Genomic DNA, 15,355 nt, shown 5'->3' on the forward strand with positions numbered 1-15,355 from the left:
AAAAGTCCGAAGGTCAGGTTTTTGGCATAAACTCGGGGGAAGTTCATTCCAGAGTGTGGGAGCCCCCACAGAGCAGGCCCTTCCCCTGGGGGCCGCCAGCCGACATTGTTTGGCGGACGGCACCCTGAGAAGTCCCTCTCTGTGAGAGCGTACGGGACGGTGGGAGGCATGTGGTAACAGCAGGCGGTCCCGTAAGTACCCAGGCCCTAAGCCATGGAGCACTTTAAAGGTCGTAATCAACACCTTAAAGTGCACTCGAAAGGCCACAGGTAGCCAGTGCAGTCTGCGCAGGAGCGGTGTTACATGGGAGCTACGCGTAGCTCCCTCTATCACCCGCGCAGCTGCATTCTGGACTAACTGAAGCCTCCGAGTGCACTTCAAGGGGAGCCCCATGTAGAGACCATTACAATAATCCAAGCGAGAGGTAACGAGCGCATGAGTGACCGTGCACAAGGCATCCCGATCAAGGAAGGGGTGCAACTGCCGAACCAGGCGAACCTGGTGGAAGGCCCTCCTGGAGACGGCCGTCAAATGGTCTTCAAGCGACAGCCGATCATCCAGGAGGACACCTAAGTTGCGCATCCTATCCTTTGGGGCCAGTGACTCGCCTCCAACAGTCAGCCGCGGCTGCAGGTGGCTGAATCGGGATGCCGGCATCCACAGCCACTCCGTCTTGGAGGGATTAAGCTTGAGCCTGTTTCTCCGCATCCAGACCCGTACGGCTTCCAAACACCGGGACAGCACTTCAACAACTTCATTGGGGTGGCCCGGGGTGGAAAAGTACAGCTGGGTGTCATCAGCGTACTGCTGGTATCTCACCCCGAAGCCACTGATGATCTCACCCAACGGCTTCATATAGATGTTGAACAGCAGGGGCGAGAGAATCGACCCCTGCGGGACCCCACAAGTGAGGCACCTCGCGGTCGACCTCCAACACTGGAAGTTTTTAATAAGAGATTAAATAATCCTTTGTCTGAAGTGGTGTAGGGTTTCCTGCCTAAGCAAGAAGACCCTCCAAGGTCCCTTCCAACTCCTATTCTATTCTATTCTATTCTATTCTATTCTATTCTATTCTATTCTATTCTATTCTATTCTATTCTATTCTATTCTACTCTACTCTACGCTACGATACGCTACGCTACTCTATTAATTTGCTGTCAGAATGGAAATTGTTGAGATGAATTGCAATCATGGAAGTTTAAATGATAATAAATGTAATTAATATGCCATAAGAATGTTTTATTATGTTTCATTTATGTTTGTGACACCTGCACAGTTTGCATGATTATGCACAGTTTGCATGATTAATTTATGAACCCAAATATGTTTGTGGATTTAATGGACCTGATGATGATTGCTCTAGTGATGTTTCTAATCCTCTAGTTGGAAAAAATGTACAATTAATGTATTTTTAATGCTAAGAAAAAATCTTAGCGAGGCACATTCACCAGTTCTAAATTTATTAATATGGTTTGGATGGAGTATTAACCCTATAAACCTAATGGTTGATTGACTGATTATGAACCACCAATTTGGTATCAACCATCAGAGACTACATACATAGATTTTCTCTTAGAAAATCTATGTATGTAGTCCTTTCTCCTAGAAAATTTCCTAGAAAATTTGTCCTACATTGTTAAAGAAAAATACAACAGAGAGCACTATATAAACAGGTGAAACATTACTGTAAGTATAATGGGAATTCATGCTTTATTTTAAAAGCAGCCTTTGAAGTAATATATTGTTTAACATTATAAATAAACTGAAATGCTCTTGTTTGTAAAAGTAAAATTTCTCAGAAAACATAGCATGCTTATTATTTTCAAAACTGTATTTATGCAAAACCATCACTGATTTTACCATTTAATATGTGACATTTAAACCAAATGTGAATAATTTAGATAATCTGAAAAGATTGGCATTACTGTTGTAATTCAGTAATATTCCATTGAAATTAAGAAGAAATAGGCCAAACCACTTAATAATTAATGCATAACAAAATAAAAACTGAAAACTATCAGTGAAGATACCATGAGAATATAGATGACATAGCCATCCTTTATATTTTTTGAAACACAAAGTTGCATGCATCAAAGTACAAGAATAAACCAGATGCAAGGAAGCCCTGACTTTATAACTAATAAATTATAAAAAGTTAGCAAGAATTATAGTTTAAACACTGCAATTGTTTTTTAATGGAGTGCTGATTATATTTAAATACAGTAAATGTTATAAGATTGAAGTGTATTTTGTGTTTTCATCAAAAAGAATAAATTGAGAGACTGAATCACTTAAAATGCTCAGGCATCGTAATAGCAAACCAACCATTAAAATAATGGTACTTAAGAGCTTAATACCCTTCCTCTTCAGGAAAGGAAGTCACAGATTTAAAGATATTCTGTTCCATATATGTCATTTACAGTATATAGTGTAAAACTTCTTTCTCCTCCTCCTCCTACCTCTTGCTCCTCCTCCTGAATAGTCATCATCCTAAATATTTTCTGACTACATAACGTGAATTCCTAGCTAGCTATAGAATATCAATTCTTCTTTTAAGAAAGGGAGGTCAAAGACAGATGGAACACATTGCCCTTAAACTAATTCATTCATTTTGACTGGGCATTTGTAATGAAGAATCATCATTTTAACATATATAGTGAGAGGAAATCTCAGAACCAGATTTGAAGAATTATGACTTATGCCCTTGATTTATGAATGGAATTTTCCTTGCATTACAGAAGAAGCAATCATTGAATTCCTCCAAGTCTATGAAAAGACACAGAAGTGGCCCTTCAGTTGAGATTTACCACACAATGACTATACTGTACTCTTGTTGTTGAACATACCCCTGCCAATTCCACAATGCTTATTCTTATGAGAGGTCCTTGGTGCTCTCTGAACTTTGTTGTTTTCTTGTAAACGTTTTATTACCCAAACTAGGTAACATCATCAATGCTACTGTTGCTGCTGCTACCTAGTTTGAGTAAGGAAACAACTGCAAGAATACAACCAAGCTCAGAGAGCACCAAGGACCCTTCATTTCAACCCTAAGCTTTATTGGCTTATTCTTATATTTTTTTAAAAATCTTAAACAATGCATAAAGTTTTCTAACTAGCATCTAGACATTAAGCAGCCTCAACAGGGGTTTCTTACAGCTGTATCTAGGGAGAATCTATTATATTTTGTACAGAGTTAGACATCAGATGTCAATAAAAGGAAACTTTTTTGCACAAGAGTAGTCTGGGCATTATTGTTAATAGTCTTTCTAGCAAAGACAAACTGTACCTCACCTTTGCTTTTAAGCACTATTAATATTTCTAACTGTTCTTTAAGGCAAGACATTTATAACCTGAAAAAGTGTGTAGAGCTCTGTAGAAGAAACACTCTTACACTTGATATAAATGAAAAGTTTTGGTACATTACTTCAGCCTGAACTCTTTCAGTGTTCAGATAAAGGGGAGGCTTGAATTTAGTGATACTATAGATGGTTCTGAGTTTAATGCATGGCATTCTCAATTAAAAGATCAGCTAGCAATTGACAAGAACAGCTTTTGCCAAAGACTCCAGAGAGGCTCTATCTGTCTGAATACATTATTCAGGACAAACTGAACTAATATAAAGCAACTTCCAAGGTGAAACTGAAAAACAGCCTGTAAGATTAAAGTTGGAAATGGTATTCCAGCTTTTGCTGGAAGCGTGAAAATGTTGCAGTTTGTTACAGGCAAAAAATTTTCAGAGAATGGTAAAAATGGTAGATTAACAACTTTAGCCAGTTGCAATCTATCTTCAGATTAGGTCTTGCTATACTTCAAGGCTGCAACTATTAATTATTCATGGTTAGGAGAATAGCAGATAAATCTGTTAATTTAGCTACCAGTGGTAAAGTTTTGACGTGCAAATTATTAATATGCTCTTTCATGATGTTTGTTTATTTCTGTATTATAAACCAATGGTCAGAAGCTGCTGCAGGCTTGTAAATACAATCAGCGCTGCCTGATTCTGTTGAATTGTTTTAAGTCTCTTTAATAAAGCTGAAATTTTAAGAACCAGGCTGCAATATGGATTAGAAAGGTATGACATACTCCCAATCTTCTTTCTCGGGTTATTTTTTTCACCTAGTCCAATTTACAGATTATTGATATTAAGATTGATGCTGAAAATTAGTTTGTTGTTGTTAGTTGTGAAGTCATGTCTGACCCATCGCAACCCCATGGACAATGTTCCTCCAGACCTTCCATCCTCTGGAGTCCATTTAAGCTCACACCTACTGCTTCAGTGACTCCATCCAGACACCTTATTCTCTGTCGTCCTGTTCTTCTTTGCCCTCAGTCTTTCCCAGGATTAGGCTCTTCTCCAGTGAGTCCTTCCTTCTCATTAGGTGGCCAAAATATTTGAGTTTCATCTTCAGGATCTGGCCTTCTAAAGAGCAGTCACAGTTGATCTTCTCTAGGACTGACTGGTTTGATCGCCTTGCAGTCCAAGGGATTAAAGATTAGTTAGAAGCAGCTAAGTTATATTACCTTCTATTCCAAACTTTTCTTCATATTCATTTGCTAATGTATTTCAGGGAACTCTTACAAATAGGCAGCGCTCTATCAAATCCTGCACTTGTTAATAGAGGTGTCTCCAAGGCAGCGTTCTAGGATCAACACTCTTCATATTATACATAAATGACCTTTGTGATCATATTATAAGTAACTGTGTTCTCTTCACTGATGATGTTAAACTATTTAACACTACCAACAATGCTGCTACCCTTCAAAAAGCCTTGACTTTGTGTCAGAATGGTCAAACAATTGGCATCTCCAAATCTCAACCAAAAAATGCTTTGTCTTACACATTGGCAAAAAGAATCAAAACACAAAATACAAGCTAGGTGGACATGACCTTGTAGATGACCATCACTATGTCAAGGACCTTGGAGTACTCATATTAAATGAGCTAAGTGCCAAAGCCCACTGTAACAACATTGCCAAAAAGCCATTAAGAGTTGTAAACCTAATCTTGCATAGCTTCTTCTCCAGTAACACTACTAACCAGAGCATACAAAACATTTGCTAGACCAATTCTCGAATACAGCTCATCTGTCTGGAACCCACACTGCATATCGGACATTAATACAATTGAGCACGTCCAGAAATATTTCACAAGAAGAGTCGTCCACTCCTCTGCTCGCAAGAAAATACCTTATGCCACCAGACTTGAAATTCTTGGTTTAGAATATTTAGAACTATGCCGCCTTCAGTATGACCTGAGCATAGCTCATAAAATTATCTGCTACAATATCCTTCCTGTCAATGACTACTTCAGCTTCAACCACAATAATACATGAGCACACAATAGATTCAAACTTAAAGTGAACCGCTCCAATCTCGATTGCAGAAAATATGATTTTAGTAACAGAGTTGTTAATGCCTGAAATGCACTACCAGACTGTGTGGTCTCATCCCAAAATCCCCAAAACTTTAACCTAAGACTGTCTACTGTTGACCTCACCCCATTCCTAAGTGGTCTGTAAGGGGCGTGCATAAGAGCACAAACGTGCCTACCGTCCCTGTCCTAATGTTTCCTTTAGTTGCATTCATTTTATGTATTCAATTCATGCTCATACTTATATATATTATTTAATATGTATTTGACAAAATAAATAAATAAATAAATAAAATCTTACATATAAATATTGTGGAAAGCTTTAGAACAGGGGTGTCAAACTGGCAGCCTATGGGTCGGATGTGTCATGCCCACCCCAGCTCTGTGAATGGGAAAAACGTCGCAAAACGTCACGTGATGGCAACATGATGCGGCGAGTTTGAGACTCGCTTTAGAAGAAGGTACTTTCCCAAAGGTGAACACAATACCATAGGATTTGCATTCTTTACCAGAGGTGCATGGCTACTTCAAAAGCTGTCCAATTATCTATGTATATATAGTAAGTGCATGTATAGCTGCTTCACTTTTGGTGGCAACATCTATATAAAAGCCTACAGGAAAAACTGTCAAATCAGTTGTAACACTTTTACAAAAGGCATACAGGTAGTCCCCAACTTTGTAGGACCAGAGCTTCAATTGCTAAGTGATACTGTCATCAAGTGAATCCAGCTTCCCTTATTAATTTTGCTTGCCAGAAGCACCTAGGGAAAATTGCAAATGGGGACTACATGATCCTTGGATGCTGCAACCATCATAAACACATGTAAGTTGCCAAGCACCAACATTTTGACCATGTAACCTCAGGGATGTTGCAATCAACATAAGTGCAAGGACCAGTAATAAATCACTTTTTTCAGTGATGTTGTTCCTTCAAATGTCCATTAAACAAATACCCATTAAACAAATGACCAGAAGTTGAATATCTGTAGTTGCTTTAACATTTGAAGAGAGATGCTGTTTCCACTTATGTTTTGTGAAGCTCTTTTTCTAATGCGTTTCAGAGTTTTAATTCACACTGCTGCCAGTTTAGCCTTAAGCTGATACTATTGTACATGAAATCTTTTTATTTTCCAGTTGAATTTCATAAGGATTGTTTTATTCCGTATATTGGATTACTTCATTTATTCTTTCACTTATATCTTTTTAAATGTGAAATAGATTCTATTCTGTCTTTGAAAAAAATAGCTTTTATGGGGCTTAAAATAGATTTACCATCCAACTGACAAAATTGCTAGCATATCTTAATTTTGACAGTGATAAAGCATTCATATCCTCAAATTAATTTGTCGATTCAAAGATTTATTACAACTTCTAATAAGAACAGAGAGTTCATTCTATTCCTAATCAATTACATTTCTGCATTTTTTTTCCAGATGCATAGCCATTTTATTCTATTTCCACATGGCTACATGAAAAAACAGTCATTGAGGGGTGGGGAATACAAATGCTGTTATAACATGATTGCAGGGATGTAATTAAAAGATTATATTTTGTTTTCAGTGCCAATGCATCTTGGAAAATTTACGTAATGAAAATAGGTTTTTGACAGTGAAAGTTTATATTAGACTTATTGACAAACATGTTCTCATAGATAAATATAATGATGTATTAAAATAACTGATAATCTAGTGTAAACTTAATAACAAAGATTCAAGGCATACACACACACACACACACACACAAATAAACATGAAATTCTGCTATAGAGATTATACATGAAAGTGATGTAAGCATTTGATAATATAGATTATTTTTGCTTTCCTGAGATACAATGAAAATTGGGGCCCAAGAATAAGGTAACTAGAGGTACAAAATTTAGTATATCCACAAGATGGAAGAAAGGAAATACAGAAATTCCTTACATTTTTGTCCATATATTTTTCAGTCCAGTTTAATACAGCTATGCTACATTTGCTTGCCTTTCTTGCAGTATACTAAAACCTGGGATGCTGCATTTGGTGAAATCTGTATAGATTTGAATAAGAAAGACATGAAAGGGAGGAAAAGGAAATCAGAGGGAACACTTAATACCTCCACACATGTATACTTAAAAATGGTACAAAGCACTCTCAAAGTAGATGAAAAGACAGAAGAATAAAGTGATAGAGAAGCTTAGTATTATCCTATGCTCCCATAGACAGCAGACATAATGTCTATGCTTTAAGACAATTTGGAACCAACAAGAAAAAAAAAGTTTTGTAGGCATACTTTTTCTGGTCCAAAGGATTTGATACAAAATCATTCAAGGCTCTTGATCACCCTGAATTCAAGTTCAAGAATTTATCAAGTTGCAGAATCTGTCCTTCTCCCTCCCTCCCCCCTCTCTCCCTCTCTCTTCCCTCCTCTCCCCCCTCCCCCCTCTCTCTGTTGTTGTACAGGTTTGGCTTGTCTGTCAAAAATAATAGGTAAGCTGAGTTCATTTATTTCTCAGCAAAAGCAAAATGCTTTTAAACTTTCAATTTCTTAAATTTCATGGTTTCTCATTTTTATGAGGAAGTTCCTGGTTAAGTTCTGCTACTTTATTGATGAACTTTTTTCCAGTTCATCTGAATTCTAGTCTTATCATGTCTTCAAGCTCTCAGTTCAGGAAGATTATCTCTCTAAACATCACCCAGAAATCTAGTGCACTGTTCCTGAACTTTGCAGTACCTGGGCATTTATTGTTCAGAATTTAATTTCATTCTCATTATGGTTGTATCCCTGGAAGAAGATGGGGCAGGAAGTGATAAATTATTTATAGCCAGGCACTGAATTTTTAGTTTTTCAAAAGCAGCCTAGAGCAAGAAAGAGTACAAAGATAACATAGCCAGGGAATCTAGAAGAACCAGCTGATCATTCTATATAGGAATCTGAGGTGGATAGCATGGAGAGCATACATAATTTATAACTAAACTTCATAAAAATTCTGTTTTAAAAAAGAACTTGTGACTCTGAAATTATCAGTATTCAAATATCAATGTTCCTTAAAAAAAAAAAAAGAAACACCAGAAAAAGAAACAATCTGTGAGAGTCCCAGATTGTACTCAGACACTGAAGAGAGTAGATCCTCAGCCAAAAAGATTTAAAGGGCTCAACAATTTGTCTTTTGAAAAGAATTGGTGGCCCTCTTTTCCTTAACTTTTGTCCTTCTTGAGTTCAATCTAGTTGGAGTGAAACTACCACCTGCATAATGCTTTGAAGTAATTAGAAAGATGGCTGAAAAAAATTAACTTCATGCAATTAATTCATTACATTATTTTACTTTATTTTACTAGGCCTATATATGCCTGACTGATATCTCAAGACAGTAACTTTTAAATTAAAATATGACATCCTATACATAATAAAATGTAAAGGAAGCAAATAAGAACCCCCTCCTCAACAAACAGTATCCTAATCACAAAAGACAGAAAAAGTCTCCCTCAGTGTCCAATAATCTGCTGAATAGCCACCTATGAATATTTAACATAGTCAAGGCCAAGGGTAGAAGTGATTTTGAAATGGATTTTTTTTTCTCATACTCTTCTTTCCTATGCAACTTTCAATAATTTCCTATGCATTTAAAAAAAATTCATAAGCAAAGCTTTTAACTTTCCCTGGTATAGATTTCCATAACTGCAATTTCCCTTTCTTATAAAGAATTACAAAAATAGACTAAAAATGCTAATAAATAAAATGTTCCCAACTAATCTTGTTACCTTCTTAAACTTTTAATCAAGTGAAAAAAGGATTCCAGTTTTTTTAGGGGGGGTTCAGTGGTGGGATTCAGCCAGTTCGCACCTATTCAGGAGAACCGGTTGTTAACTTTCTAAGCAGTTCGGAGAACCAGTGGTTGGAAGAAATGTTATTTTATTTTTTTCCCACTTTACAGGGCTAATCCTGTAAGGAAGGCAGGAAGAAAACATTCTGTTGGTGTTTCTAGCCTAATTTTTATTGCCCTGCTTACAGAAACTGCCTCTTTGGTTTAACTCTTATCACATTGTAACAGCTAAGGCGAAGCTCCCATCGACGTGAGTGATGTTGAGTTGGCCATACCTACATGGTCACATGACTGCCGAGCCACGCCTACCCAGCTGGTCATTAGGGCAGAGAACCGGTTGTTAAATTATTTGAATCCCACCATTGGGGGGGTTGTTGAAAAAAATTATGAATCCTTTCATAAACTTCATTCAGCGCTGAATAAGATTAATTGTTGAAAACTAAGGTTTTCAAATAGGACCTGGGGGAACATGTTTAAATGCCAAGATCCATGACTGATCTTGGATCAAGAAGTATATTTCTGCCAAACAATCTATCTCACATGCTGATTGTTACAATAAAATTGAAAAATAAATTCAGAAGAATCACCTTGAATACATTGTAGCAAAATATAGCAAGTCTAAAATTGAGTAGAACTAGGAAGAGGTTTTTTTCCCATTTTTTAAAATCGCCTCATAACTGTGACTACAATTTGTCTAAAAAATATCAGACAATCTTATTGCTATTTTATAAATACCCCCCTTGAACATGTCCCTGTCTTTGCCTCGGTACAGTTGTATGCATGTTTATGTCTGCATCTTTAACAATTGTGCTTGGAATGCAGATTTTATGAACTCAAAGACTGAAAAGGAAAGATTCAGTCAATCTCTAGAAATACATGATGCATGTTAAAAATTATAAACTGATATTTTTAACCTTACTATTCAGTAAAAGAAACAAATTATAACATGAAATTGATGCTAAACTGTCTTTCCCAGAAACTATGAATGAAAACATAAAAGCCATATTTCAATTTTCCTACCAACATCATTTAGTACTGTACCTTAACTTATTTAGTATCGATGCAGAGTTAACATTACCACTAGAGACCAATTTATAACGAACTAAAATTAGGATTAATGTCTTGATTTAATCAAGGAAGTTTATTTATGTACTATATTTATTTATATAGCACACAAACACAACTTTGGGTGATAAACACAAAATGTACACAAAGTTTTCACAAAGAAATGATACACACAAAATTCTTCATTTCAAAAAAAGCCTGAAATTGTTCATGTGTTTTTAAGTTAAAATACTGTATGCTTAGTTTTAGTTCTTATATTTATTAATTTATAAAGATTCTTTATAAAAGACATAAAGATTTAGGACTTTTCATTACAGTACTTTTCAAAAATGTAACTAATTTTATTGCTTCGTGCATTAACCAATTAACAACTACTACGTCCGATTGTCTTTATCCAATTTTAACTGTCTTACTCTATAGAATCTTAACTAAGACCATCACAACTGTCTTGTACTTTATGCACAGTTGTTTCTGGAAGCTTTTTTAAAAGTTATTTTATAATAGTAGATATTGTTGCAGGATATATTACAAAATAGAGAGATAGTTTAATTACAGAATTGTCAAACTCAATAGTTAAACTTCTAAAAAGTTTATGCTCTGAGCTATTTTTGCAGTAATAAATAAGAAATGAACACAATTGGAAGGAGAAAAAGCTTTGCCATGACAACTGACGCTATAGAGCATTTCTCAAGGATATATGAAAAATAGTTGAATCTAAGAGATTCATGAAAAATTATGTTATAATATTCAATTGGATTATCAATATTTTACGCGTAGATGTAATAAATAATTATCCAAATGCTGCTTGGCCTTCAAAAGCACTCTAAGCTATCTAAAACATGGAATATACCCAACTGTAATACAGAAGCATGACCAGCATGAAATATTAATTCTATTTCGTAATCTTTCTACATTATGTGAAATTACTTTAAATGGTTTTTGCATTTGTGCAAAAGTCAACCTATTATGTTTTAATACTAAGCCAAAAAAATGACCATACTTGAAAAAAAACACGTATAATTATATCAATGGATAGTCAAGACTTCTGAATAATGAATTATAATTGTTGAATACATTAAATAAAAGACATAAGCAAAGCTTGATATTATCTAGTTAGTGTCGATTTTCATTTGTTCTCTTATTTACATGATTATGATACATGATTAATTAGGGGAAAAATCTTTCTATAGCTCTGCCTTCTCTTATAAATCTCTTACTATTATACCTATAACATCTTTCCCAATCTGGTGGTCCTCAGATGCATCTAAACATAATTCCAAGAATTCAGACACAAACTGGGGCATGTCCAAAAGAACACAAAGAAATGATAAAGATCTCAGATAGCAGGCATTAAAAGAAGTACTTTAAAATGTGTGAAGAGAAAATTAAAATGAAACAATCATTTTCAAATATCTGAAAGACTGAGCCAATAGAATAGAATAGAATAGAATAGAATAGAATAGAATAGAATAGAATAGAATAGAATAGAATAGAATAGAATAGAATTTATTACTGGCCAAGTGTGATTGGACACAGAAGGAATTTGTCTTGGTGCATATGCTCTCAGTGTGCATAAAAGAAAAGATACCTTCATCAAGAATCATAAGGTACAACACTTAATGATTGTCATAGGGCAGTGGTTCCCAACCTTTTCTTGTTTGAGGCACCCTTGGAAAGCCTTTCAAAAGTTCCCGGCACCCTTATAAGGAAATAGATATTTAAAATCCTTTGGGGTCGTAAGTCGAGGACTACCTGTACTGTATATACGGGATACGGTACCTCAACGTCAACCCCCTCCAGGCTGGTAGGGAAAAAGAAAAATAAATGAAAATAAACTAGAGAATGAAAAATCGCCTCCCAGGAGGGCATGCAAACAGCACCCACTCTTTTGACGTTAAGCCTGTGGCTTTTAGCCTGTGGCTTTTATTCCGACTGGAATAAAGAACCCTGCCCAAGCACGCCTTGCAAACGGGCGGTATTCCTTCCCGTTAGGGTCCTCGCGGAGGAATAGCAAAGGAGAGACCCCCCCCTCACCCTTCCTTACCTGCTCTGACCCTCGTCCTCGCTCTCCACAAACCCGGCGCTGCTGCCAGGAAACCAAAAGCCGGAGGTGCGCAAAAAAGAAAAAGAAAAAAAAAGACGCGTTAAGTGCAGCAACTGCGGCGTGTTCTTTGGCCGCAGTTCTTATTTCTCCGCCCACAATTTCTCGGAGCAAAATTTTCCTGAGGTCAGTGCTTGGCGCATGCGCGAAGGCGGTGTCTTGCCTCGAGACGCCTTTTGCGCATGCGTTGATCGGATAGCGTCACTTCACAGCCCTTGTAACGAGATCCTCTGGTCTCGCGCGTGCGCGTGAAGTCGAGTCTGAATTGAAGAAGGGGGTTCTTTTTTAAAATAATAATAATAATAAAATAAAATAAAAAGAGCCGGGCGAGTTAGAGCAAACCTTGATCGATGCTTTCTCCGAGTGCATCGGTAGTCCCCTCCCTCCCCCTCTCCCGCCAAGAGAGAATGACGTTAGTGCAATTTTTTCCCCGAAATTTTGGCGGCACCCTCAAAAGATCTCACGGCACCCCTTAGTGCCGCGGCACACCGGTTGGGAACCACTGTCATAGGGTACAAATAAGCAATCAGGAAACAATATCAATATAATTGTAAGGATACAAGCAACAAGGTTACATACATACAGTCATACGTGGGTGGTGTCAGTATAATTAATCTGCCAATGTTTTTATTTATTTATTTATTTTTATTTATTTTATTTTGTCACAAAGTATATATAAGCATAATCATGAAATAATTATACAGTATTTAAGCATATATATAAGTATGAGTATGTAATAACTATATTAATTGGATATAACGAAAGGAAACAATAGGACAGGAACGGTAGGCACGCTTGTGCTCTTATGCACGCCCCTTACAGACCTCTTAGAAATGGGGTGAGGTCAATAGTAGACAGTTTTTGGTTGAAGCTTTTGGGATTTTGGGAAGAGACCATAGAGTCAGGTAGTTTATTCCAGGCATTAACAACTCTGTTACTGAAGTTATATTTTCTGCAATCAAAATTGGAGTGGTTAACATTAAGCTTAAATCTGTTGTGTGCTCGTGTATTGTTGCAATTGAAGCTGAAGTAGTCTTCGACAGGAAGGACATTGTAATAGATGATTCTATAAGTTAAACTCAGGTCATGTCGAAGGCAGCGGAGTTCTAAATTTTCTAATCCCAGGATTTCAAGTCTGGTGGCATAAGGTATTTTGTTGTTTTCAGAGGAGTGAAGAACACTTCTTGTAAAATATTTCTGGACACGTTCAATTGTATTGATGTCAGAAATGTGGTGAGGGTTCCAGACAGGCAAGCTGTATTCTAGAATTGGTCTAGCAAATGTTTTATATGCTCTGGTTAGTAGTGTAGTGTTTTTGGAAAAGAAGCTGCGCAAGATTAGGTTTACAACTTTTAGAGCCATTTTTGCGACGTAGTTGCAGTGGCTTTGGCACTTAAATCATTTGATATGAAAACTCCAATGTCTTTAACAGGGTGGGGGGGTCATCTGTAAGGTAGTGTCCATCAAGCTTGTGCTTAGTGTTTCGGTTCTTTTTTCCAATATGTAAGACTGAGCATTTGCTGGTTGAGATTTGGAGTTGCCAAGTTTTAGATCATTCAGATACAAAGTCAAGGTCTTTTTGAAGGGTAGTTGTATTGTTGGTGGTGTTAAATAGTTTGATATCATCATCAAAGGGAACACAATTACTTGTGATATGGCCACAGAGATCATTAATGTATAATATGAAGAGTGTTGGTCCAAGAACGCTGCCTTGGGGAACGCCACTTTTGACAGGAACAGAATTTGATATTGCCAATTTTGACCGCTTGTTGTCTGTTTGATAGGAAAGCAGATATCCATTTTTGGAGGGGTCCTGAAATGCCATAGGATTTTAGTTTTAGGAGAAGTTTATCATGTACTACAGAGTCAAAAGCTTTGCAGAAGTCTATGTAGATTGCATCTATTGCTTTGCCTTGATCAAGATTTGTAGTCCATATGTTTTTGCAGTGAAGAAGTTGTAAGTTACATGATAGATTTTTTCCGAAACCAAATTGTTTATTAGAGAGTAGGTTGTTTGTTTCTAGGTGGAGGGTAATGGATTGGTTGATGATAGATTCCATTATTTTGCAGGTGATGCAGCATAGAGAGATTGGTCTATAATTTCCAACTAGGCTGGGGTTTCCTTTTTTGAAGACAGGGATGTCTTGGCTAGTGACCAAAGTTTGGGAAGGGAACTGGTCATGAAAGGTTTTTGAAAGATTATGCTTAGGGGTTCTGCTATATTAATGGAAAGTTTTTTTAAGAAGTATTAACATAGTCCATCAGGTCCAATATATAGGGATGGTTTCAGTTTGTGAAGAGCTTTTTCAACATTATCTTCTGTGAAGTCTATATGTGTTAGGTTGTTGTACTCATTGTTGGTAGGATTGGGGAATGTCGGGTATGAGCCATTACTGTTAACAAAGACTGAGCCAAAGAATGTGTTATAGCAGTTTGCTTTAACTGTTTCATCATTACATTCTTTGCCGTTAGATTCTTTTAGTGGTGGGATGGAACTCGAGTCTTTAAGTTTGTTGTTCACAAAATTATAAAAAGCATGATTGGAATTTGTGCACAGAAGGTCTTCTTCTTGCTTGGTGTGGTAATTTGTGCATTCAGTTTTTATTTGGTTGCATATATTTCTGTAGCGGTTTTTGAAATTTGCTACATAGCCCTTTTGTTTCTTCTCCAGAGGGATTTTTTTTTTGGATTGAAGCTTTTTTATTGATATGGGTAATTTGTTTTTTTTTTTTTATTCTGGTGGTGGTTTGTGGTATGTAAAGTTTAATGACTCTATTGACTTCAGGTAGGAAAATTCTATAGTGATCTTCAGCAGTGATACAGGTTGAGAACAGATTTTGTCAGTCAACAGATGAGAGGTCATTGTTTATAAGGTCATAGTTGGCTATTTTGAAATTGTAGTTTGGAATACTATTATTATGACGATTTATGTAAGGGTGTATATTGAGACAAAAGTCTATCATGCAGTGGTCGCTGTTGGTAAAGGGTTCTTTTATTTGTAGTCCATAAATTGAGTTTG

Source organism: Ahaetulla prasina, chromosome 5, assembly GCF_028640845.1.
Source record: "Ahaetulla prasina isolate Xishuangbanna chromosome 5, ASM2864084v1, whole genome shotgun sequence".
Lineage (NCBI taxonomy): Eukaryota > Metazoa > Chordata > Lepidosauria > Squamata > Colubridae > Ahaetulla > Ahaetulla prasina.